The 24,915-nt window shown below is 45.3% G+C and overlaps 1 protein-coding gene across 3 annotated transcripts in view; it reads right to left on the bottom strand.

Moving 5' to 3' along the window:
• The window catches only part of SGCD (sarcoglycan delta), a 1,036,820-nt gene extending 1,014,990 nt beyond the window's left edge, over positions 1-21,830 (bottom strand). The window contains exons 1-2 of one of the 3 annotated variants that reach the window (XM_068278311.1): positions 7,045-8,401; positions 6,838-6,980 (exon numbers count right to left, since the gene is read on the bottom strand). The gene's annotated coding sequence lies outside the window, so the exon portion shown is untranslated. Of the gene's footprint in view, positions 1-6,837; positions 8,402-21,751 lie in introns of those variants that run through there. The other 2 variants (XM_068278312.1, XM_068278310.1) reach the window with 2 other exon arrangements.
• Positions 21,831-24,915: the final 3,085 nt, after the last annotated feature.

Genomic DNA, 24,915 nt, shown 5'->3' with positions numbered 1-24,915 from the left:
GCTGCTGTACATGGATGATACACATGGAAGAGGGGGCTGCACATGGAATGGGAGCGGGCTGCTGTACATGGATGATACACATGGAAGAGGGGGCTGCACATGGAATGGGAGGGGGCTGCTGTACATGGATGTTACACATGGAAGAGGAGGTTGCACATGGAATGGGAAAGGTAGCAACAAGCAACTTTGTAGAAACCTATAATTTTGGCTTTGGATAAATGTGGGGAGTAGTGTCAATAAAAATGTTGCAGGGGTGGGGGTGGGGGGGGGGGCAATATTTCTAGCTGCGCCTCTGAGCAAGGAGTACATAACTTATTTGTTACAGGACGTGGCTGGTGCAGGGACTCCTGACCTGGTGCTTTATAACGTACTTACCTGACATTAGCTCACTAAAGAAGTTCTCCACAGCATAAAAATACAGTAAAATAAAGCAAATCTGACACTGACTATCTCCACCGGACTCTGGATACACCTGTATTTGGGGTGACCTTCACTTAAAATACTTCTACTTACAGTAGCTTCTGCATTTTGGCACACTGGAAATCCTACACAAGTGTAGGCCAGCGCTCCTTGCGTAAAAGCGCCCCAAAGAGAGACGAGCGGCGGCGGATTTCTACGCATGACCGCACAGGACCAACACTCCATGGCCAGAGGAATGTACCGCATTATCTGACGCTGCATAAACCAGATCGGCACTGTACAGTTAGCCCGCAGTCACAATCGATGCAAATAGAACTTTACAAAGGGCAAGCTAAAAATACGATGTAAATGTAGGATAGGAATGGATCTGTATGCCAAACTGAAACCTACACAGACAATTACACGGATACCTGAGTGAGAATACTCTGCTGCGTTCCTGTTCTCTGAGACGTCATCTCCTATTATATAATATCCTATTATAGCTTATCCTAAAGGCAGAGCTCAGAGTCCATTCAAAAATGGTCATGCTTATCCCATTGATTCTCAAACTGGTTTGTAAATTACTATTGGTAAAATCACCTTTCTAGTTCAGTTTACAACTAGCTTTCTCTAGAGTCTACACAAGCTGAATTATCCTGAAAAAATATTAGAAATGCAATTGGTTACCCCCAATTTTTTTCTTAGACTATGACAGAGATTAGATTGTGAGCTCCTCTGAGGACAGTCAGTGACATGACTATGTACTCTGTACAGTGCTGCAGATTATGTCAGTGCTACATAAATACATAATAATAATATAGTAGGACATTAGAATATGACTATGGTAGGATTAAATTGTGAGCGCCTCTGAGGACAGTCAGTGACATGACTATGTACTCTGTAAAGTGTTGCAAAAGATGTCAGTGCTATATAAATACATAATAATAATAATAATATGGTAGTACATTAGACTATCACTATGGTAGGATTAGATAGTGAGCTCCTCTGAGGACAGCCAGTAACATGACTATGTACTCTGTAATGTGCTGCAGAAGATGTCAGTGCTATCAATAAAAAAAACATCCCTATCATTAATATTAAAAAATAAAATAAAGTGTTTTATTAAAACATAGACAAAATAAATGTATGCTTTCTACATCTATTTTGTTATGAAAGTGAGTATATGTTATGGTTTTACATTGGCCCTGGTAATGCAGGTAAGACAGTCACGGGCCCTTTAATGATCTTGCTATGGGCCCATCCCGCCTAATTGTGCCCCCCGATGACCTCCGTAAAATCCCAATTATTATTGATTTATAAAGCGCCAACATATTCTGTGGCGCTGTATGAGCTCAGACAAAGTAAAATGGTCATGCTAGGGTTTTTTTGGCCACTAAACTATGCTGACTGAACTTTGTTCTGTGTGACACTTGCAGCCCTTTCTGTTATGGTACTTTTCATGACCCTTCCATATATGTAAAGCACACATTGCACTAGAAGAAAGGTTTTCAGATGAGATTTCACACTGAATACAGATTACCATTAATCAAGTTCCTGTACAGAATGAAATAGCAATTCAGAATTTAGAACAGCTAAAACCATCCAGGATACACTGCTGCCTTTCTTGCTGTTACAGAGAGTTGATAATAAATGACTCGTGCGTGACTGTTAAGGTATATACCCATGGCGTAATTCCTGTGATCGACGACTTTTTCCATGACAAACAATCAGTTTTTGTGATATCATGTAACATCGTTTAACTGAAGTCAGTTAAACAATGTTTATCAATGTGCGGTGATCGCAATCGTCACAATGTATGCCATCATCAATCCCCATAGACTCCCCTGCTAATTACCGAAACCGTTCAAAAAAAAGACGGTAACCAAGAATTCAACTTCATCCCAGTTAGTAGCTGATACCCCCTTTCCCATGAGAAATCTATTCATTTTCACAAACGGATCATCAGGGGGCTCTGTATGGCTGATATTGTGGCGAAACTCCTCCTACAGTGTGATGTCAGGACTAGAGTTGGGCGAACAGTTCGGCTGTGTTAGCCGAACTGTTCGGCTGCCCAATCTGTCATGTCCCTGTGGCTCTTACTACTTCCGGGTCGCAATGACCCGGAGTAGTACGTCTGCGCTGGCCCGGCGGAGCGCGTCCTAGATCGCGCTCCCGTTGCCGGGCACGCTCTGCGCATGTGTGTGACGTCAGCATGTGTGTGACGTCACTCATGACGTCACACACATGCGCAGAGAGTGCCCGGCAACGGGAGCGCGATCTAGGACGCACTCCGCCGGGCCAGCGCAGACGTACTACTCCGGGTCATTGCGACCCGGAAGTAGTAAGAGCCACGGGGACATGACAGATTGGGCAGCCGAACAGTTCGGCTAACACAGCCGAACTGTTCGCCCAACTTTAGTCAGGACCATGGTGCTGACATCACACTGTGGGAGCCTTGTTGCATTGTGGGAAATACCAGCTGTTTCCAACTGCCAAAAAAGCAAGCAACATCTCCTTCCACTGACATCACTTGAAAGCAGTAAAAAATGTCACCATGTGATAAATGTCAGAATGTAAATCAGGGAGAGGAAAGATTTTACAAGGAGCAAACACTGACTAAATCATTTATACATAATTACTGTAAAAATGAAGCATTTTTTTCATTACATTAGTTTCACTGGAGTTCCTCTTTAAAGTCTTTTTCGCGCCCATCGCAGAAGGTGGATCGTGGATCCGCTCGTTCGTCGCATCTCCATCGCCGTGGATCCCTGATCCATCTTTGAGTACTTAGGCCTCTTTCACACCAAGACGTTGCGTTTTAGGGGACGTTAAGGTCGCATAACGTGCCCCTAACGCAACGCCTGGTGGTGTTGAAGGAGGACGCCAGAGTGAGCCGCGTTATGCAGCTCTTGGTGCGCAGTATAGACTGCGGAGACCACGTGATCGGAACACTCCGCATCATGTGGTCCCGCCAGCCAATAAGCGGCCGCTCCAGGAAGAAAACACTGCAGTGCAGTGAATATTAATTAGCCATGTGGCTGCCGACAATAGCGGACTCTCCCCTCCTCCTCTCCTGCACAAAAATATCTAAAAAAAACTAATTACTGAGCATGTGCAAACAGTCTAACGCGGCTAAAGCCGCTTAGAACACACAGCATGCTGCACTTTCCAATAACGTTCAGCGTTACACTGTAACGCAACGTGGGCACTGCGAACAGCCCATTGATTTTTCATTACTATGAGTTGGGCTGCATTACAGGCTGCTCGAACGTGCACCTCTAACGTCCCACTCTGAAAGCAGCCTTAGTTAGGATCTCCTTGTTCGGTGCACAGTGCTGATATCGCCAGCAAAATGGCAGCTCCAGCACTGACACACCTCAACAATTAAAAACAATAATAATAACAGAGGCCTGCCTACATAAGCGCACTAGTACAGTAGAGTGGACCTGATCGCGCTCGGCTATTTCTGCTGAGCGGAAAGCTGTTAGAGTGCCTGTACGCAACGCCCACAAGCCGAGTTTCGGAAGTCCCAACGTTAGATCGCCTTTGCTAAGGAGGATGGGGGAAGCCTCATTAGGATCCAGAGGTATCCCCCTCCCAAGGTTTGTACCCCCCACTGGGCCACTACAGGGTCACGTTGGCCCAGTGCACACCAAAAACCTCTAGCAGATCTGCAAAACGTTTATTTTGAATCAGATTTCAGAGCGATTCTAGGCATGTTTAGAGACGTTTTCTACACATGCCTAGCGTTTTTTGGAGTGTTTTTGTGTAGCAAATGTAAATATTGTTACAGTAAAGCTGTTACTGAACAGCTTCTGTAACAAAAACGCCTGGAAAACCTCTCTGATATAGCGGTTTTCAGAGCGGTTTTCCACTTTCCTATACTTTAACCACTTTACCCCCGCGCGTACGCATTTCTCCGTCCCTTTTTCCATCCTTTAACCCCCAGGGACGGAGAAATACGTACTTTCTCCCGCTCGTAAACACGCCGCCCGCCGCTAGTAAACACGCCGCCGCCCGCTCGCCCGGAGATCAATGAACGGGAAAATCCATTCCCGTTCGTTGATCTAAGCCCCGCAATGATCCGCTGCCACTCGGCTGAGCAGCGTGACCATTGTGGGAAAAAAAAAAAAGTTCTCAGCCTCTTTCTACTTCCTGCAAGCGTCCTTCCGGACGCTTGCAGGTCGCATAAACAAAATGTTACTGTGGCCATCTTGTGGCCAAATAGTAAAACTACATCCAAAGCATTTTTCACATAGAAATAAATTAGTTTAACACACAAAATTAACCCTTTACCTCCCACACTCCCCAATTTTTTTTTCTTGTAATCTAAAAAAAAAAAAAAAATTACAATTAAAAAAAAAAAAACATAAATAGTTACCTTGGGGACTGAACTTTTTTAATATTTATGTCAAGAGGGTATAACACTGTTACTTTATAAACTATGGGCTTGTAATTAGGGATGGACGCAAAACTGAAAAAAATGCACCTTTATTTCCAATTAAAATATTGGCGCCAAACATTGTGATAGGGACATAATTTAAATGGTTTTATAACCGGGACAAAAGGGCAAATACATTTCATGGGTTTTAAATACAGTAGCATGCATTATTTAAAAACTATAAAGGCCAAAAACTGAAAAACAATAATTTTTTTCCCACGTTTTTTCCTATTTTCCCATTTAAACACATTTAGAATAAAATAATTCTTGGCATAATGTCCCACCTAAAGAAAGCCTAATTGGTGGCGAAAAAAACAAGATATAGTTCATTTCATTGCGATAAGTAATGATAAAGTTATAGACGAATGAATGGAAGGAGCGCTGAAAGGTGAAAATTGCTCTGGTGGTCAGGTGGTAAAACACCTCAGTTGGGAAGTGGTTAACATTGAGGCAGAAACACCTCAGAAATCCCAAAAATGCTGCAGCCCCCGAGTTTGCGTTTGAGGAAAAAACTAACCGCTCTGGTGTGCACCAGCCCATTCACTTTCATTAGCCAAGCTTGCGGTTTTCCCCCTGCAAGCGTTTTAAAAAAACGCTGCAGAACCGCTCTGGTGTGCACCAGCCCTTTAACAAAATACTGCATGACAGTTCTAAGATTTTTACTTCATGGGGTATTTCATTCAGTATTTGGTGGGTTATTGCAGTGCAGGGAAAATGGTTCAAACATGTGACATGGATAGTTTTTTGTTTTTTTTTATTAGACTGACAAGTGAAGTGCAAGTCCAAGCGGCCTAAACTTAACGTAAAATTTGTATCAGCTCAAAACCATTAGTATCTTATTACTGTTAATTAGTACACAATATTTAGGGCTCAGACACACTTTTCGGAGCGCTTTTTGGCCTCCAGAGCTTTCTGAGAGCTTTTTAAAAAACGCTCCCATTGACCTACAGTAAAATCATGGTAAAATGTGCACGATTTTACCGCAATCGCGATTTTAGCATGATTTTACTGCGATTTTAATGTAAGTAAATGAGAGCGTTTTTTTTAAAAAGCTCTTTTCCACTGCACAGCTGAATCGCAAATCGCTATTGATTTTTAAATCGCTAGGTTTGTTACTTTATCATAGAAATCATGAGAAGTATTTTCCACTACAGTGATTCGATTTGGAAATCGCAAATCGCAATCGCTTTCTGGAGCGATTTTTAGAGTGATAATGCAATGCAAATGAAAAATCGCAATCGCATAACAGAATTAATGAAAAAAATCGCAATTGCTGGCGTTTGTGTTTTGTGATTGCGATTGCTAGTGGAAAAGGGTCCTCAAAAAGCTCTGGGGGCCAAAAAGCACTCAGAAAAGCGCCTATAGTGTGTCTGAGCCCTAAGCCTGGTACACACTTTCAGTTATGATTGGCCAATCACTGACCAATTGTACCACCTCCATGTAATATGAGGATCAACAGATATTAAATACTATGAGCAGATTTCTGTAGGTAAACCCATATACTCCAAGAGAGTGGAAAAATTGGTCAGTGGTTGGCCAATCATAATTGAGGCTAAGTTCACAGTGGGACGTTAAAGTCGCGCGTTAAAACAGCATTTAACGCAGAATAACTCACTGCAATGAAAAATCAATGACCTGTTCACAGTGCACATGTTGTGTTGGTGACTAACGCTGCACGGTAAGTAAAAGTGCTGCATGCTGTGCGTTATACACGTTATTAGCTGCGTTGGACTGTTTGCACATGCTCAGTAATGACTTGGATGCATACTTTTCATTGCCTGTATTTTTTACTGTATCTGCTGTATGCGACGGTAACGCTGCGTTGCCACTTTTTGGCGCGTTGCGTTGTAAGCTTGCGGTGCGACTTTAACGTGGCATCAAAACGCAACGTCCCACTGTGAATCTAGCCTGAAGGTGTGTACCAGGTTTTACTGTGAAATTAGGGAAATGTTTTTACTATTAACTTTATTTTCCTGAATAATTAAATTAGTATTCACCTTATTTTCTCTGCTCTGTTTCCTCCCTTCTATCTCCTTCCGAATGGCTGATCGCAGGTTACCGACAGCTCCAGGTTGGAGATAAATATCGAACATCCAGGGCCGTGGAGTCGGAATCGAGGAGTCGGAGCAATTCTGTGTACCTGGAGTCAGTGGTTACATAAACTGAGGAGTCGGAGTGGAGGAGTCGGAGCTAGTTTTGTGTACCTGGAGTCGGAATCGGTGGTTTCATAAACTGAGGAGTCGGAGTGGAGGAGTCGGAGCAATTCTGTGTACCTGGAGTCGGAATCGGTGGTTTCATAAACTGAGGAGTCGGAGTGGAGGAGTCGGAGCAATTCTGTGTACCTGGAGTCGGAAACGGTGTTTTCATAAACTGAGGAGTCGGAGTGGAGGAGTCGGAGCAATTCTGTGTACCTGGAGTCGGAAACGGTGTTTTCATAAACTGAGTAGTCGGAGTGGAGGAGTCGGAGCAATTCTGTGTACCTGGAGTCGGAAACGGTGTTTTCATAAACTGAGGAGTCGGAGTGGAGGAGTCGGAGCAATTCTGTGTACCTGGAGTCGGAATCGGTGGTTTCATAAACTGAGGAGTCGGAGTGGAGGAGTCAGAGCTAGTTTTGTGTACCTGGAGTCGGAATCGGTGGTTTCATAAACTGAGGAGTCGGAGTGGAGGAGTCGGAGCAATTCTGTGTACCTGGAGTCGGAATCGGTGGTTTCATAAACTGAGGAGTCGGAGTTGAGGAGTCGGAGCTAGTTTTGTGTACCTGGAGTCGGTGGTTTCATAAACTGAGGAGTCGGAGTTGAGGAGTCGGAGCTAGTTTTGTGTACCTGGAGTCGGAAACGGTGTTTTCATAAACTGAGGAGTCGGAGTGGAGGAGTCGGAGCAATTCTGTGTACCTGGAGTCGGAAACGGTGTTTTCATAAACTGAGGAGTCGGAGTGGAGGAGTCGGAGCAATTCTGTGTACCTAGAGTCGGAATCGGTGGTTTCATAAACTGAGGAGTCGGAGTTGAGGAGTCGGAGCTAGTTTTGTGTACCTGGAGTCGGTGGTTTCATAGGCTGAGAAGTCAGAGTTGGAGTCGGATGATTTTTGTACCGGCTCCACATTTTTCAGCATGCTCTAACCTGTAATCCTTTGGCCTGATATTGAGGTATTTCCCTCACTCGTATTTCAGTTTTTTTCAATGCAATAACAGCTTGAGTGAATTGATTTTCACATAATGTTCAGTAAAATCAGCTGTTTTCTGCTTCCAGTAATGCTGTGTGAATTGAAGCCATGATTTGCCCTCTATCTGTTGTCTTATTTGTATCTGTTAGCTTATTTACGGCCTGCAGGTCTTCTCAGTCACGTGACAGGAAGCTCAGGAGGTCTGTGCCCTGTATTTACCTTCCTCAGTGTATGGGAGAATGGCTGTTGGTTCCCCTGAAATGTTAGTCCTGTTTGCATCTATCCTTTTTGCGGTGCTGGCTTGCAGATGACGCAAAGAGTATGGCTGGTTGCTATGGGCAACACACACATATACTTCCCACACATGAGGCCCTTGAGGTACAGTTTTCTCTCATGGCATGCTGGCTCCACCCCTTCCTGGCTCCCTGGTGATGTCATCACCTGTCCTCTGAACAGATACTGGAGCCAGGCAGATGTCAGGTGGGGAGGGAGGAGTCCATGTAGTAGGAAATCCATGGCCAGGTTCTCAGTGACTATGGGTTAAAGGACAACTGAAGCGAGAGGGATATGGAGGCTGCCATGTTTATTTCCTTTTAAAGAGACTCTGTAACGTCAAAAAGATCCCCTGGGGGGTACTCACCTCGGGTGGGGGAAGCCTCCGGATCCTAATGAGGCTTCCCACGCCGTCCTCTGTCCCACGGGGGTAATATTATTAGCCATAGCCCCTAAACAAGCATGCAGCAGATCAGGTGTTTCAGACTTTAAAGTCAGATCTGACAAGACTAGCTGCATGCTTGTTTCTGGTGTTATTCAGATACTACTGCAGAGAAATAGACCAGCAGGGCTGCCAGGCAACTGGTATTGATTAATATTAGGAAATAAATATGGCAGTCTCCGTATACCTCTTACTTCAGTTCCCCTTTAAGCTATGCCAGTGGCCTGGCAGTCCTGCTGATCCTCTGCCTCTAATACGTTCAGCCACAGACCCTGAACAAGCATGCAGCAGATCAGGTGATATTATTGTCAGATCTGCCAAGATTAGCTGCATGCTTGTTTCTGGTGTGATTCAGACACTACTGTAGCCAAATAGATCAGCAGGACAGCCAGGCAACTGGTATTATTTAAAAGATAATACACATGGCAATTTCCATATTCTTCTCACTTCATTTGTTCTTTATTGCAACTGTTCCAGGAACACGAAGAAGTAGCTGCCAGTGGGGACAGGAGGATCGGAGCAAGACTGCGAGGGCACCGGACAGCTGCAGGGGGCTTGTAGAAGCCCCAGGTGAGTAAAACTAATTTTTTTATCTAGCCTTAAGTAACCCTTTAATGTTATTGTCTCCTCTATTTATTGTACAGTGCTGCGTAATAGATCAGCACTTTTTAAATAAGGCTAATAATACTGATGATTGAAAATATAATTGTCCACTAAAAATTGTACTATTAATGGACACCTTGAAGCCTTGTTCATATCATAAAATTGCCATCGCTGACGCCAGCGGTTTGCGATTTTGTGTAACGAATTTTCTAAACCGCTTTTCTAAGCGCATTTGCAGAGAGATTCGATTTTTCCCTTCCTGACATCTGCCAGGAAGTGAACTCTTTGACCCGGAAAAGAATAAATATAATGTATTTATTCTTAAAAGTGGTCACGCAATCGCTATACAAAGCACTTTTTCAAGCGCTTTGCGATTTCCCTACACCTTCCATTGAGCCAAAACATTTAGAAAATGGTACAGGCAGCACTTTGCTGAGCAGATCGGAATCAAACCGCTCATATGTGAACTCTCTCATAGGAAACCATTGCACATGCGCTTTTAGGGCTATTTTGAAAATCGCCGGTACTTAAAAAATGCAGAAAGCGCCCTAGGTGTGAACAAGCTCTTAGGGCTGGTGCACACCGAGCGGCTTTTTGGGCGTTTTCAGATCCGCTTGCGGCTGCGGATCTGCTTGGTCAATGTATCTCAATGGGGTGGTGCACACCAGAGCGGGGGGCGTTTTGCAGAAACGAAAAATGCCTGGGTGAGGCATTTTTTGGATTGCGGGTGCGTTTCTGCCTCAATGTTAAGTATAGGAAAAACGCAAACCGCTCTGAAAAACGGCACTTCAGAGCGGTTTTGCAGGCGTTTTTGTTACAGAAGCTGTTCAGTAACAGCTTTACTGTAACAATATATGAAATCTACTATACTGAAAACCGCAGCAGCAATCCGCAAAACGCTAGCAAAACGCCATAGAAAAATAAAAAAAAGCGTTTAAAAATCTGCTAGCATTTTGTGGATCTGCTAGCGGGTTTTGGTGTGCACCAGCCCTAAGGCCTGGTGCACACCAGAGGAGTTTTTCTGAGCGTTTTGAGTTTTTAAATCTGCTGCTAGTGTTATCCTATGTGTCTGTGCACACTGGAACAATGAGGTTTTGTAAAAAACCCCATAGCTTTACATTGGGGAGAGCTTTTGGAGGTTTCAAAAGCTCTTCCCAATGTAATGCTATGGGGTTTTTTACAAAACCTCATTGCTCCAGTGTGCACAGACACATAGGATAACATTAGCAGCAGATTTAAAAACTCAAAACGCTCAGAAAAACTCCTCTGGTGTGCACCAGGCCTAATAGAAGATTAGACAAATCCCAGTTCAAGGGGTCTATGTCCCTCTGCCATATATGACAAATGTTGTTTTCTTTAATGTTAGAGACCTGCATGTTTCTTGGTACACGCCAGGATATGTGGATTTCCCAGATGGTTCTGTTAAAGGGGAACTGAAGTAAGAGGTATACGGAGGCTGCCATATTTATTTCCTTTTAATCAATATCAGTTGCCTGGCAGCCCTGCTGGTCTATTTCTCTGCAGTAGTATCTGAATAACACCAGAAACAAGCATGCAGCTAATCTTGTCAGATCTGACTTTAAAGTCTGAAACACCTGATCTGCTGCATGCTTGTTCAGGGGCTATGGCTAATAGTATTAGAGGCAGAGGATCAGCAGGGCTGCCAGGCAACTGGTATTGCTTAAAAGGAAATAAACATGGCAGCCTCCATATACCTCTCTCTTCAGCTCCCCTTTAAAGGCAGGAACACCTGAAGTGAGTTGGACATGGAGGCTGCCATATTTATTTCCTTACAAAGAAAACCAGGTGCCTGGCAGTCCTGCTGATCATTCTGGCTGCAGTGGTGTCTGAATTACACACATGAAACAAGCGTGCAGTTAAACTGATCTGCATGCTTGTTCAGGGTGTACGGCTTAAAGTATTAGAAGCAGAGGATCAGCCAGGCAGCCAGGCAATGTGCATTATTTAAAAGGAAATACATATGGCAGCCTTCTTATCCCCCTCACTTCAGTTGTCCTTTAAATACCTGCTTGCCTGGTAACAGCACAATATGTCAAGTGAGCCGAGGACACGGCAGGACTGCATATTGGTGTATAGAATGCTGTAAATCAGGGCAAAGACAGCCGCAGACGTGACAAATGAGAATTACCATCCCTTGTAAGTGACAGTATGGGTGAACTAAAAAAGGCCATAAGAAAACATATGTATTCTACGTCGCCACCTGCTGGAGGAAATTCATCCTGAGTATTTGTCACCTGTTTGTAACAGAACTGATAATATTCCCCTTGACAAACATTTATATGGTGCTAACATTTTCCAAAGTGCTTTGCAGAACACTATGAGCAAGCCAAGACATTGTCTGCCGAAGGAGCTTACAATCTAATTATTACCATGGTCATACCGGTAGTCTTGGCAGAACATTCCAGTTAGATATACTGTATGGTGTGCCTGTTAATCTTGGCACAACCATAGCCCCTAACATAAAGTGCGCTCATGGTAGCGCCGACAAGGTAATTTTGGGCTCCCGGCTACGAAACTTAGCAACAACACCAACAGTGAATTTGGTGCCGTACACTACAATGTAGCTGAACTCTGGTTAAAAGGGACCTGAGCTATTGTACAGGACACATGGAAAACAGAGAAAAATGCACCCTGTGTTTTTAGAGAGAACAGCCCGTCTAATTCCTCCTCGTCTGGAAGTAGTCACAAGTGTAATTTGATCTCGCAGCTGTGTCAGCACAGAAATTCGGGACTGCTTAGCAGACACAGCTAATATGTAAACACAGGATGTTAACCCTGTGTCTGCTACTATGAAAGCAGGAAGTAGACGCACAGCATATGTATTGCAGGAGTTCTGTAAGCTGTAACAAATAAATGTTTTTCTTTAAAAAGATAGAGGAAGTTCTGAGTTCAGGTCCACTTTAACGGTAGTAGAAGCAGCGATTTGGCGTTAGCGGCGGTAACAGTGGTGATTTTTGGTTAGCGGTGCAATTAGCGGCTGAGGAGTTTGACTACTAAGTAGCTAAACTGCGGGTAGTGGCAAAGAGTCAGGACAGGGGCGGTGGATTGTGGTGGTAGGTTAACGTTAGGTGGGGTAAGGGGTAGTGTTATGCGTTGGTAGGGGAGGTTAGTGTTAGGAATGGGTAAGGGAAAGGGTAATGTGAATTAGTTTAGTGGTAGTAATAGTAAAATATCAGTAACACGGGCAGCACGGTGGCGTAGTGGTTAGCGCTCTCACCTTGCAATGCTGGGTCCCCGGTTTGAATCCCAGCAAGGGCACTATCTGCACGGCGTTTGAATTTTCTCCCCGTGTCTGCGTGGGTTTCCTCCGGGCACTCCGGTTTCCCCCCATATCCCAAAAACATATAGATAAGTTAAAGGGCAACTGTAGTGAGAGGGACATGGAGGCTGCCATATTTATTTCCTTTTAAACAACACTAGTTGCCTGGCAGCCCTGCTGATCTATTTGGCTGGAGTAGTGACTGAATCACACCAGAAACAAGCATGCAGCTAATCTTATTAGATCTGACAATAATGTCAGAAACACCTGATCTGCTGCATGCTTGTTCAGGGGCTATGGCTGAAAGTATTAGAGGCAGAGGATCAGCAGCGCTGCCAGGCAACTGGTATTGCTTAAAAGAAAATAAATATGGCTGCCTCCATTTCCCCCTCACTTCAGTTGTCCTTTAATTGTCTTCCTCCTAAATTGTCCGTAGACTATTATACATACCAGTATACTGTTATCAAATATACATGATACATACCAGTATACTGTTATCAAAGTCCTTTCACACTTCACTGACGGCAAGTCTGGCCAAATCTGACGGCCCAGTGAACCACCAGGGGAGGGGGAATCCCTCACACTACATCTGTTAACCCTGCGAGAAAGCTCTCACTGGCAGCTGCCTGTGTCTCTGGATGAGCTGTCTGCAGAGAGGAAATGTATCTTATGTGCAACATAAACATTTGTAATTGTGTGTGAGACCTGACACAGAAGGCTTTTCATATATGGTAACTCTGTAGCCTGACATGCAAAAAACTGTGTAATACTGAAACAGAGATGACATATGACTATGGTAGGGATTAGATTGTGAGCCCCTCTAAGGGACAGTTAAGTGACAAGACAATATATACTCTGTACAGCGCTGTGGAAGACGTCAGAGCCATATAAATACTAAATTATAATAATAAGATTACCAGTATTCTACAGTCGTCTTTATCTGGCGCCTTTCTTACAAGCAGACATCAATTGTCCCTACTATAGTCTAAAACTATTAGTAAGCAATAATTTTCTGGATTAGACTGTTCAGATCGTAGGTAAACGAACATGCATTAAACGTCACCCCCTGATGGAACTCCCCCCTCCCCTTTAAATTGAGCATATTTCCGCAAAAAAGGCTTATTCCAATATAGACAAAGCGATTGGGGAAAAGCAGCTCATTCTGAGAATTTCTATTTAGCAGAGAGGAGATTCAAGTGCAGACGAGACTGAGAATAAATTGCTTCCAGCTACTTCTTGATCAAAAAAAAAAAACACAGCCCAATATTTTAGGAAGAATTTTACGGCTCTTGTTCTGTTTACGACGGGCTGTGAATATGTCTCTAATGCACTGCCGCTTCCTGTCACTCACAAATAACAAAAGAGCTGGATAAATTATCCGCCCGGGCCGCAGGAGAATGCTTTCAAACTTTGGCTGGTATCACACCTTGCTCGCCGCACTGAAAAGAAAATATGTATGCGGAGTGGCGGAGAGCGGGTAACTGCGCTGTTTGTTTAAGGAGTACGACGGGCTGTTTATACGCCTTTCCCCGAACTTCCAAATACAAGTTCTCTGCAAATCACTCGGCTTCAGCTCGCAGGGCGTAAGCGATGATCGCACAACTCTAGCAGACTACAAATACCGGCAGCTCCTGGGCCTGCAGATCGCTGATAGGGCTGCTCAAATCCGGATCCGGGAGATACCCGGATAGTTGCTATCTGGATATCTCCCAGTAAACCTGTGCGGGGTAGGCGGGGGGGGGGGGTGTCAATCTTACCTGTCTGACGTCTTCTTCGTCCTTCCCTCGGCGCCTCCCACAAAGCGCTCCACGCGTGTCACGTGATTTCAAACACTTCCTTCAACCCGGAAGGAGGAAGTGTTTGTAATCACATGACCGCCGCTTGGACCGCGTCGTGGGAGGCGCCGAGGGACGGACCGAAGAAGACGTAAGGCAGGCAAGATTGACCCCCCGCCCACCCTGCACAGGTAGCTGGGAGATATCCGGATAGAACTATCCGGATGTCTCCCGGATCCGGATTTGAGCAGCCCTGATCGCTGACTGTCCTCGCTCATCGATTTTCGCTAGTGTTTGTAAAGCGATATCAGCAGGGATTTCCAGTGTTTTTTGTAGCTATTTTATTTTAGTACTAGCATCTGCAGAATCAATTTTGATTAGCGGTTTAAAGAAATATTATGTTTTTTTCAATTGAGATAAGAATTGTTTGGGAAGTGCTGCTAAGTACGGGTGTATACATGTCAATGTTTATCTGTTTGTTTACTGTTATCAAAGTCCTTTCACACTTCACTGATGGCAAGTCTGGCCAAATCTGACGGCCCAGTGAACCACGAGGGGAGGGGGAATCCCTCACACTACATCTGTTAACCCTGCGAGAAAGCTCTCACTGGCAGCTGCCTGTGTCTCTGAATGAGCTGTCTGCAGAGAGGAAATGTATCTTATGTGCAACATAAACATTTGTAATTGTGTGTGAAACCTGACACCCGAGACCTGACACACAAGGCTTTTCATATATGGTAACTCTGTAGCCTGACCTGCAAAAAACAGTGTAATACTGAAACAGAGATGCACCTTTGCAAATTAAACAAAACCTACACACAATGAATTAAAGCTTTTGCCTCTGATATTTAACATGAAAACTAGGAAAATGTTTACACAGCTACTTAGACATTATTTGTACATTGTCATTATTGTAATTTTAGAACACTTGGTTTGATAGTGTTCCTTTAAAGTGGATCCGAGATGAACTTTCACTCATTGCACAATTGTGTTCCTTTCCTATTGTTTATAGGGCATTCCTCAAGGCAAATACTTTTTTGTTTTTGTTTTAATACTCTAATTCCCTATAAACTAAAATAGCCCCGCCCACCATTTTCAGAGAGCCTTGGCACTGTAGCAAGGGCTCATGGGAGCTCAGTCTGGGCAGGAGGAGGGGGAGGTATTACTAGCCAGAGATTTCAGAGGCAGAGGGGAGGAGGGAGGAGGAGGAGGGATTAGGTTTTGTGCTGATGGTGCAGATAAGCTTGCCTGTGTGTAATGTTTATAAACAACATGGCTGCTGTCATTGTATCACAGGAAGAAATAATCATATTCTGTTAAAGCTGTGTGCAGCTAGATTTGCTGTTTAAACCATCTAAACTGTACATAAGATATATAGACAAGTTACTTGTTATAGTTAGTTTTTCATCTCGAATCCGCTTTAAGTTTTCCCAATTCTGCAAGGGATTCTGGGTGAGCTGGTGGTTTCTGGGTAGTACAAGCACTAAATCACAATCATTCCAGTTGGCTCACCTCCATATCCACTTTCATTGGAATATCGATTTTTGGAATCGAAGGTAATAATCAGTGGTCCCAAAGCACTGCTGAAAACCCTTTGGTGGGTCCTAGAGAACTTAGGAAAAAAGTGAAAGCGGACCTGAACTCAGAACTTCCTCTCTGCTCTAAAAGATAAGCAACAGCATAATAACCTTTAAAGAGAAACATACAAATCCTGCAATAAATCTGCAGTGTGTCCACTTCCTGCTTTCATGGAAACAGACATAGGATTAGCAACGTGCGTTTACATATTAGCTGCTCTGTCGAGGCAGCCAGCTGACACAGCTGATAGATCAAATTGCAGATGTGATTAGGCACTGATGAGGGGGAATAAGACAGGCTAAACCTTAATTGCATATGGGCAAGAAGGGCGGGGGGGGGGGGGGTATACCATCCACTGTTCTATATGCACTCAGGTCAGGTCAGGTAAATGATGGATATCTATCTGATAATAGGCAATAGACTAGTAGGTAATAGGCTACAGATAACACTAGTAGATAATTTCAGGGGCTAAAAAAGGACCAAAAAGCCCTCTTACTAAGAATGCTATGCTAAACAAAAATTTGCCTTCTTAAAGCTAATGGGAAACGGATTTAAAAAAAATGAAGCAAATACTTACCTAAGGAGAGGGAAGGCTCTGGGTTGTATAGAGCCTTCCGTCTCCTCTCTCAGTGCTCTCTATCCTGTGCTGGCTCCCCCCTGTTTCAATCCCCCACCGAAAGGGTATTTGGAAGTCTTCGGGAGCCGTGTCCTCCCAAAGACATGCAGCTCCGTACTGCACAGGCGTGAGCGTGCAAGAGAGCGTGCTTGCGCAGGCGCAGTACAGGGCCGCCCTTCTTCAGGAGCACTCGGGCTCCCTGAAGACTTCTGAAGCCTCCTCGGCCGGGTAAAGCAGTATTTGACTAATTTAGTCAAATACTGCTACCAGGTGATCCAGCACTGGAACAAGGGGACCAGGAGAGGAGCCGGAAGGCTCTATAGGACACAGAGCCTTCCCTCTCCTTGAGTAAGTATCTGTCTCATTTTTTTAAAATGCAGTTCCCATTCACTTTAAAACAGAAGGTATTTGTGATTATTCAGGTTGGAGTGGGCATATGAGGTCCCCCACAATGCATCACTGTTGAATATGCAAATCATCCCTTTTTTGTCCCTGAAAGCTAAACACACCTCCTTTGTAGCCCCTTACACACCCCTAGGAGTTCTGGTTCACCCTGAGCTTGCTGGGTAATTTGTAACTCTGAGTTTGTGAATGGTTAGTTGTAGTTTCTCTTAAATATTACCATGTTTACATTATAAGGTGACAGGAGGAAGGTGACATTTCGTAGAAGGTGACAAAAGGAGGGTAACATTTGAAGGTGACGGAGGGAGATGACAGAGGGAAGGTGACAGCAAAAGGTGACATTGGAAGGCAATCAGAGGGAAGAGACTACATTGTACTAACAGCCAGTAATGGCTCATTTTCCATTAGGAGACACAATCACGTTTTTTGTTCTTATTGCATTACTACGATTCCGTGTGATCTGACCAGTGTATGCCGCAATTGCGGTGCATTTTTCTGATTGTGATTTGGAAGAAAAAGATTGAGTTGGGAAAAAAAATTACATTGGCGAATGGCAAAAAAAATGAAATAGCAGCGCGTTTGTTATGTGATTTTCACTTGCAAGGCCGATTGTTAACGCTTTTAGGCACAAAAGAAACCTTAGTTATTTGTATGCTTAGCTTTGTACATATACATCTATCTCATCATGTTCTCAGCATGTTACCTTGGGTACACTTTAAGTGCATAAATATTTTTAAATTGCATTAGTAAGTATATGACAATTGATATGGTAAATTAGTGGTTGTCTCAACTTTGGGAAACTTAGTTGGCTTAAAACTTCAGATTTTTTGTTTATTAGCAAAAGTGAATAGAGGAGTGTACCGTAACTCTAGTCATTTTCAAATATGACAAGGACATAGGGCGTTAATTGAATTTTCGGCGCGTTAATGGTCGTGTTCGTGCGATAAATTCGCGTTATCACGAAAGCATTAACACGCAAATTTTTTTGCGCGATAAACCCATTTTCTTCACGCTAAAACGCGCAAAAAAGCCGTGCTAACAGTTAGCACTGTTTTGTGAATCAAGCCCCTACAGAGAAATTCCCTCTGTAAAAGACCGAAGCTGCCAGGAGAGTCTGTGTTCCTCAGATAGTGAACATTGCTCAGTATAGAGCATCTTTCAGCAGAGGGAGCAGGTGGGTGGAGCCATTTAGTGAACATTACTCAGCATAGAGCATCTTTCAGCAGAGGGAGCAGGTGGGTGGAGCCATTTAGTGAACATTGCTCAGCATAGAGCATCTTTCAGCAGAGGGAGCAGGTGGGTGGAGCCATTTAGTGAACATTGCTCAGCATAGAGCATCTCTCAGCAGAGGGAGGAGGTGGGTGGAGCCAGGTAGTGAACATTACTCAGCATAGAGAATCTCTCAGCAGAGGGGGGAGGTGGGTGGAGCCAGGTAGTGAACATTACTCAGCATAGAGAATCTCTCAGCAGAGGGAGGAGGTGAATGGAGCCAGGTTAGTGAACATTACTCAGCATAGAGAATCTCTCAGCAGAGGGAGGAGGTGGGTGGAGCCAAGTTAGTGAACATTGCTCAGCATAGAGCATCTCTCAGCAGAGGGAGGAGGTGGATGGAGCCAGGTAGTGAACATTACTCAGCATAGAGAATCTCTCAGCAGAGGGAGAAGGTGAATGGAGCCAGGTTAGTGAACATTGCTCAGCATAGAGCATCTCTCAGCAGAGGGAGGAGGTGGGTGGAGCCAGGTAGTGAACATTACTCAGCATAGAGAATCTCTCCACAGAGCGAGGAGGTGGGTGAACTACCTTCACAGTGAAAAACCAGTTGATACTCCTCCCTGACTAGCTCGTGTGGTTCATGATGAAATGGAGGGAGAGACAACCACAGACCTGGCCTGTCCAGCAAAACTGCACTGTCATCTCAACACAAAGCACAGCTGCAGGGCACAGCTAGGAGCTAGCCAAGTACTTTTTAGTATATGTATTGCAAAAAGTATGTCTTAAAAATGGAAGTCTGAACTAAGTGTTAACTGCTCTTCCCCTAAATTGGCCCTACACTACAATGGGCATATAACCAGCCAGTGACATGACTATGTACTCTGTAAAGTGCTGCAGAAGATGGCAGTGCTATATAAATACATGATATTACTATGGTAGTGCATTAGACTATGACTATGGTAGGGATTAGAGTGTGAGCTCCTCTGAGGACAGTCAGTGACATGACTATGTACTCTGTAATGTACTGCAGAAGTTGTCAGCGCTATATAAATACATAATAATATGTAAGGACACTAGACTATGACTATGCTAGGTATTAGACTGTGAGCTCCTCTGAGGACAGTCAGTGACATGACTATGTACTCTGTAAGGTGCTGCAGAAGAAGTCAGTGTATATAAATACACAATAATAATATGGTAGGACATTAGACTGTGACTATGGTAGAATTAGATTCTGAGCTCCTCTGAGGCCAGTCAGTGACATGACTATGTACTCTGTAAAGTTCTGCAGGAGATGTCGGTGCTATATAAATACATAATAATACTATGGTAGGACATTAGACTGTGACTATGGTAGAATTAGATTGTGAGCTCCTCTGAGGCCAGTCAGTGACATGACTATGTACTCTGTAAAGTTCTGCAGGAGATGTCGGTGCTATATAAATACATAATAATAATATGGTAGGACATTAGACTGTGACTATGGTAGAATTAGATTGTGAACTCCTCTGAGGACAGTCAGTGACATGACTATGTACTCTGTAAAGTGCTGCAGGAGATGTCAGTGCTATATAAATACATAATAATAATAATATGGTAGGACATTAGACTATGACTATGGTAGGATTAGATTGTTAGCTCTGCTGAGGACAGTCAGTGACATGACTATGTACTCTGTAAAGTGCTGAATAAATAATAATATATACTGGGTGCTAAAACAAAATTCTTGTTTCCATACAGAATACACACACATAAAAATAAAAACAAGATATTTTTAAAGCGAAATATTAGCCCAATGACTTAAATAACACAGTGTCCAATTATTTTGCATGTGCTAATAAGTGCTTTCTCCACCCAAAACAGATCAGTTCAGAGTGATGTACAGCCGGATTTCAAACTCTCACCTCTCCCACCAGATTCCCTCTACCAGAAGACAGACAGACACACTAGAAGTCCTTTTGCCCTGGTCACAACAGACAGGCATTGCGGACAGTTCTCCAGTGTTCCAGCTCATCGAAATATCCAAGACAGCAAAAATAATCCTTAAAGGGAACATGAAGTGAGAAGTATATGGAGGCTGCCATATTTATTTTCTTTTAAACAATACCCGTTGCCTGGCAGCCCTGCTAATCTATTTGGATGCAGTAGTGTCTGAAGTAAACCTGAAACAAGCATGCAGCTAATCCAGTCAGATCTGACAATAATGTCAGAAACACCTGATCTGATGCATGCTCGTTCAGGGTCTGTGGCTAAAAGTATTAAAGGCAGAGGATCAGCAGGACTGCCAGGCAACTATTATTGCTTAAAAGGAAATGAATATGGCAGCTGCCATATACCCCTCAGTTCAGTGTTCCCTTTAAATTAATTCTTCCCTTCCGGGATCCGGGCAAAACAGAAATACCATTTTTTGGGTGGATTAAGCTTTTAACTGCAGAAAATTGTGAGCAGTGATATCAACGTAGTACACTTTCGAAGGAAACTGATCTGTTAATAAGATCTCCATAAACAACCTTCACATCATCCATTATAAACAGTGGCATCCAATCCATCACAAAACAAGTGTACAATGAACAACCTTCCAGTAGATGAGAGTAAATAGCAGTCCACTAACCAAGGTCTCATTTCACAGCCTGTGGTGGCACTACATATCCCAGCAAGCAGTGACCAGCTAGCTCAACACACAAGACGTATATAGCATGTTGCTTTGAATACCATCAGTGCAATACGGCTGTTAATCAAATCCATATAGCCATCCACTGTCACTGTACTCCTATATCACAGACAGCAGAGCCATCCACAAGTTATCTATACAGTATACAGCAGGTGACTGAGAGAAATCACAGATAGTGAGCCTGGACAGCAGCAGGCACAAATCACTCAGAATTTACAGATTCAGGTATTATTGATCATCCATTATAGGCATACATTCCTCTGTACCAGCACATGCAGCTCTCGCATAGCAGCACAGGGCTCTGCTGGAGGGGGGGGTTACACCATGGCAAGTATTGATACAGATATGATCATGCATATTGCATAACTATCACTATCAATATTTCACGTGCCATCCCTGTAGGTCTCCATTGACATGCAACGTGCCTAAAGAAGCGCAAGGTTGCAAATTTGCAACAAAAAAATTGCAATGGGGGAAGAGGGTGAATGAATTGAATTCATGGCATGCTGGACGTTACCTATATATTCACCACTTGCCCATAGATGGAAATCGTGCTTCTCTGCACTTATAGGAGACTGGCACCCCACTTTACTGCTATGGCACCCCACTTTATGCTATGGCACATGCATGCCCAACTTAGTGCCAGCCGTGCCTCCCCCCCAGATGCCAGGTCCCAGCAGAAAGGCTGCCAGTGCCAGGGAGGCATCATCTCAGCATGCCAGTCACAAGGCAGTGCCCAGCCGCTGGCACCGGTGACAAGTGACAAAACAAGCCGCCTGGTGCCAGTGGTGGCTCCGCTGCCCAGATGTGAGGACCAGCAGCAGCATCTCCCCCCTTCCAGCAGCAGCAGCCCGCTGTGCCCACTGCAGAGACTGCTCTCCGGGCATGCAGTACTCACCGAGACCCCCAGACAGTGGCGGCTGCCCTCCACAGCTACATCCAGCAGCAGCAGCAGCGGCCGGAGGCTCCGGGAAAGTCCATGAGTAGCCCGGGAGCAGGACGGCCTCTGATCAGCCAGCACTCCCTCTGCTCTCCTCCCCTCCGACTATCCTCCTCCCCTTCTCAACTCCTCCATCCCCCCTCCCCTCTCCCAGCTATATCCCTCCAATCTGCTCAGCCTCCTCTGCCCTGGCCACTGCTCTGTGCTGCTGCTGCTGCTCTGTAGCCTTTCTCTACAGACTGCTCCACTGCTCACTCCAACGTGCTGCCTGCTCTATACACTGCTGTGTGCTGCTGCTGCTGTTCTATAGCCTTTCTCTACAGCCTGCTCCACTGCTCACTCCAACGTGCTGCCTGCTCTATACACTGCTGTGTGCTGCTGCTGCTGCTCTATAGCCTTTCTCTACAGCCTGCTCCACTGCTCACTCCAACGTGCTGCCTGATCTATACACTGCTGTGTGCTGCTGCTGCTGCTCTATAGCCTTTCTCTACAGCCTGCTCCACTGCTCACTCCAACGTGCTGCCTGCTCTATACACTGCTGTGTGCTGCTGCTGCTGCTCTATAGCCTTTCTCTACAGCCTGCTCCACTGCTCACTCCAACGTGCTGCCTGCTTTATACAGTGCTGTGTGCTCTGTCTGCTGCTCTATAGCCTTTCTCTACAGCCTGCTCCACTGCTCGCTCCAACGTGCTGCCTGCTCTATACACTGCTGTGTGCTCTGTCTGCCGCTCTATACACTGCTGTGTGCTCTATCTGCTGCTCTATACATTGCTGTGTGCTCTGTCTGCTGCTCTATACACTGCTGTGTGCTCTGTCTGCTGCTCTATACATTGCTGTGTGCTCTGTCTGCTGCTCTATACACTGCTGTGTGCTGCTGCTGCTGCTCTATAGCCTTTCTCTACAGCCCGCTCCACTGCTCACTCCAACGTGCTGCCTGCTCTATACATTGCTGTGTGCTGCTGCTCTGTACACTGCTGTGTGCTGCTGCTCTATACACTGCTGTGTGCTGCTGCTGCTCTGTAGCCTTTCTCTACAGCCCGCTCCACTGCTCACTCCAACGTGCTGCTGCCTGCTCTATACACTGCTGTGTGCTCTGTCTGCTGCTGTATACACTGCTGTGTGCTCTGCTGCTCTATACACTGCTGTGTGCTGCTGCTGCTCTATACACTGCTGTGTGGTGCTGCTGATCTGTAGCCTTTCTCTACAGCCTGCTCCACTGCTCACTCCAATGTGCTGCCTGCTCTATACACTGTTGCTGCTGCTGCTGCTCTATACATTGCTGTGTGCTCTGTCTGCTGCTCTATACACTGCTGTGTGCTCTGTCTGCTGCTCTATACACTGCTGTGTGCTCTGTCTGCTGCTCTATACATTGCTGTGTGCTCTGTCTGCTGCTCTATACATTGCTGTGTGCTCTGTCTGCTGCTCTATACATTGCTGTGTGCTCTGTCTGCTGCTCTATACATTGCTGTGTGCTCTGTCTGCTGCTCTATACACTGCTGTGTGCTCTGTCTGCTGCTCTATACACTGCTGTGTGCACTGTCTGCTGCTCTATACATTGATTTGTTCTCTGTCTGCTGCTCTATACACTGCTCTCCACTGCTCACTCCAACGTGCTGCCTGCTCTATACACTGCTGTGTGCTGCTGCTGCTGCTGCTCTATAGCCTTTCTCTACAGCCTGCTCCACTGCTCACTCCAACGTGCTGCCTGCTCTATACACTGCTGTGTGCTGCTGCTGCTGCTGCTCTATAGCCTTTCTCTACAGCCTGCTCCACTGCTCACTCCAACGTGCTGCCTGCTTTATACAGTGCTGTGTGCTCTGTCTGCTGCTCTATAGCCTTTCTCTACAGCCTGCTCCACTGCTCGCTCCAACGTGCTGCCTGCTCTATACACTGCTGTGTGCTCTGTCTGCTGCTCTATACACTGCTGTGTGCTCTATCTGCTGCTCTATACATTGCTGTGTGCTCTGTCTGCTGCTCTATACACTGCTATGTGCTCTGTCTGCTGCTCTATACATTGCTGTGTGCTCTGTCTGCTGCTCTATACACTGCTGTGTGCTGCTGCTGCTGCTGCTCTATAGCCTTTCTCTACAGCCCGCTCCACTGCTCACTCCAACGTGCTGCCTGCTCTATACATTGCTGTGTGCTGCTGCTCTGTACACTGCTGTGTGCTGCTGCTCTATACACTGCTGTGTGCTGCTGCTGCTCTGTAGCCTTTCTCTACAGCCCGCTCCACTGCTCACTCCAACGTGCTGCTTCCTGCTCTATACACTGCTGTGTGCTCTGTCTGCTGCTGTATACACTGCTGTGTGCTCTGCTGCTCTATACACTGCTGTGTGCTGCTGCTGCTCTATACACTGCTGTGTGGTGCTGCTGATCTGTAGCCTTTCTCTACAGCCTGCTCCACTGCTCACTCCAATGTGCTGCCTGCTCTATACACTGTTGCTGCTGCTGCTGCTCTATACATTGCTGTGTGCTCTGTCTGCTGCTCTATACACTGCTGTGTGCTCTGTCTGCTGCTCTATACACTGCTGTGTGCTCTGTCTGCTGCTCTATACATTGCTGTGTGCTCTGTCTGCTGCTCTATACATTGCTGTGTGCTCTGTCTGCTGCTCTATACACTGCTGTGTGCTCTGTCTGCTGCTCTATACACTGCTGTGTGCACTGTCTGCTGCTCTATACATTGATTTGTTCTCTGTCTGCTGCTCTATACACTGCTCTCCACTGCTCACTCCAACGTGCTGCCTGCTCTATACACTGCTGTGTGCTGCTGCTGCTGCTGCTCTATAGCCTTTCTCTACAGCCTGCTCCACTGCTCACTCCAACGTGCTGCCTGCTCTATACACTGCTGTGTGCTGCTGCTGCTGCTCTATAGCCTTTCTCTACAGCCTGCTCCACTGCTCACTCCAACGTGCTGCCTGCTTTATACAGTGCTGTGTGCTCTGTCTGCTGCTCTATAGCCTTTCTCTACAGCCTGCTCCACTGCTCGCTCCAACGTGCTGCCTGCTCTATACACTGCTGTGTGCTCTGTCTGCTGCTCTATACACTGCTGTGTGCTCTATCTGCTGCTCTATACATTGCTGTGTGCTCTGTCTGCTGCTCTATACACTGCTATGTGCTCTGTCT

The sequence above is a fragment of the Hyperolius riggenbachi genome, chromosome 3, assembly GCF_040937935.1.
Source record: "Hyperolius riggenbachi isolate aHypRig1 chromosome 3, aHypRig1.pri, whole genome shotgun sequence".
Lineage (NCBI taxonomy): Eukaryota > Metazoa > Chordata > Amphibia > Anura > Hyperoliidae > Hyperolius > Hyperolius riggenbachi.
The sequence above is the reverse complement of the archived record's forward strand: the minus strand, read 5'-3'. Positions and strand labels throughout refer to the sequence as shown.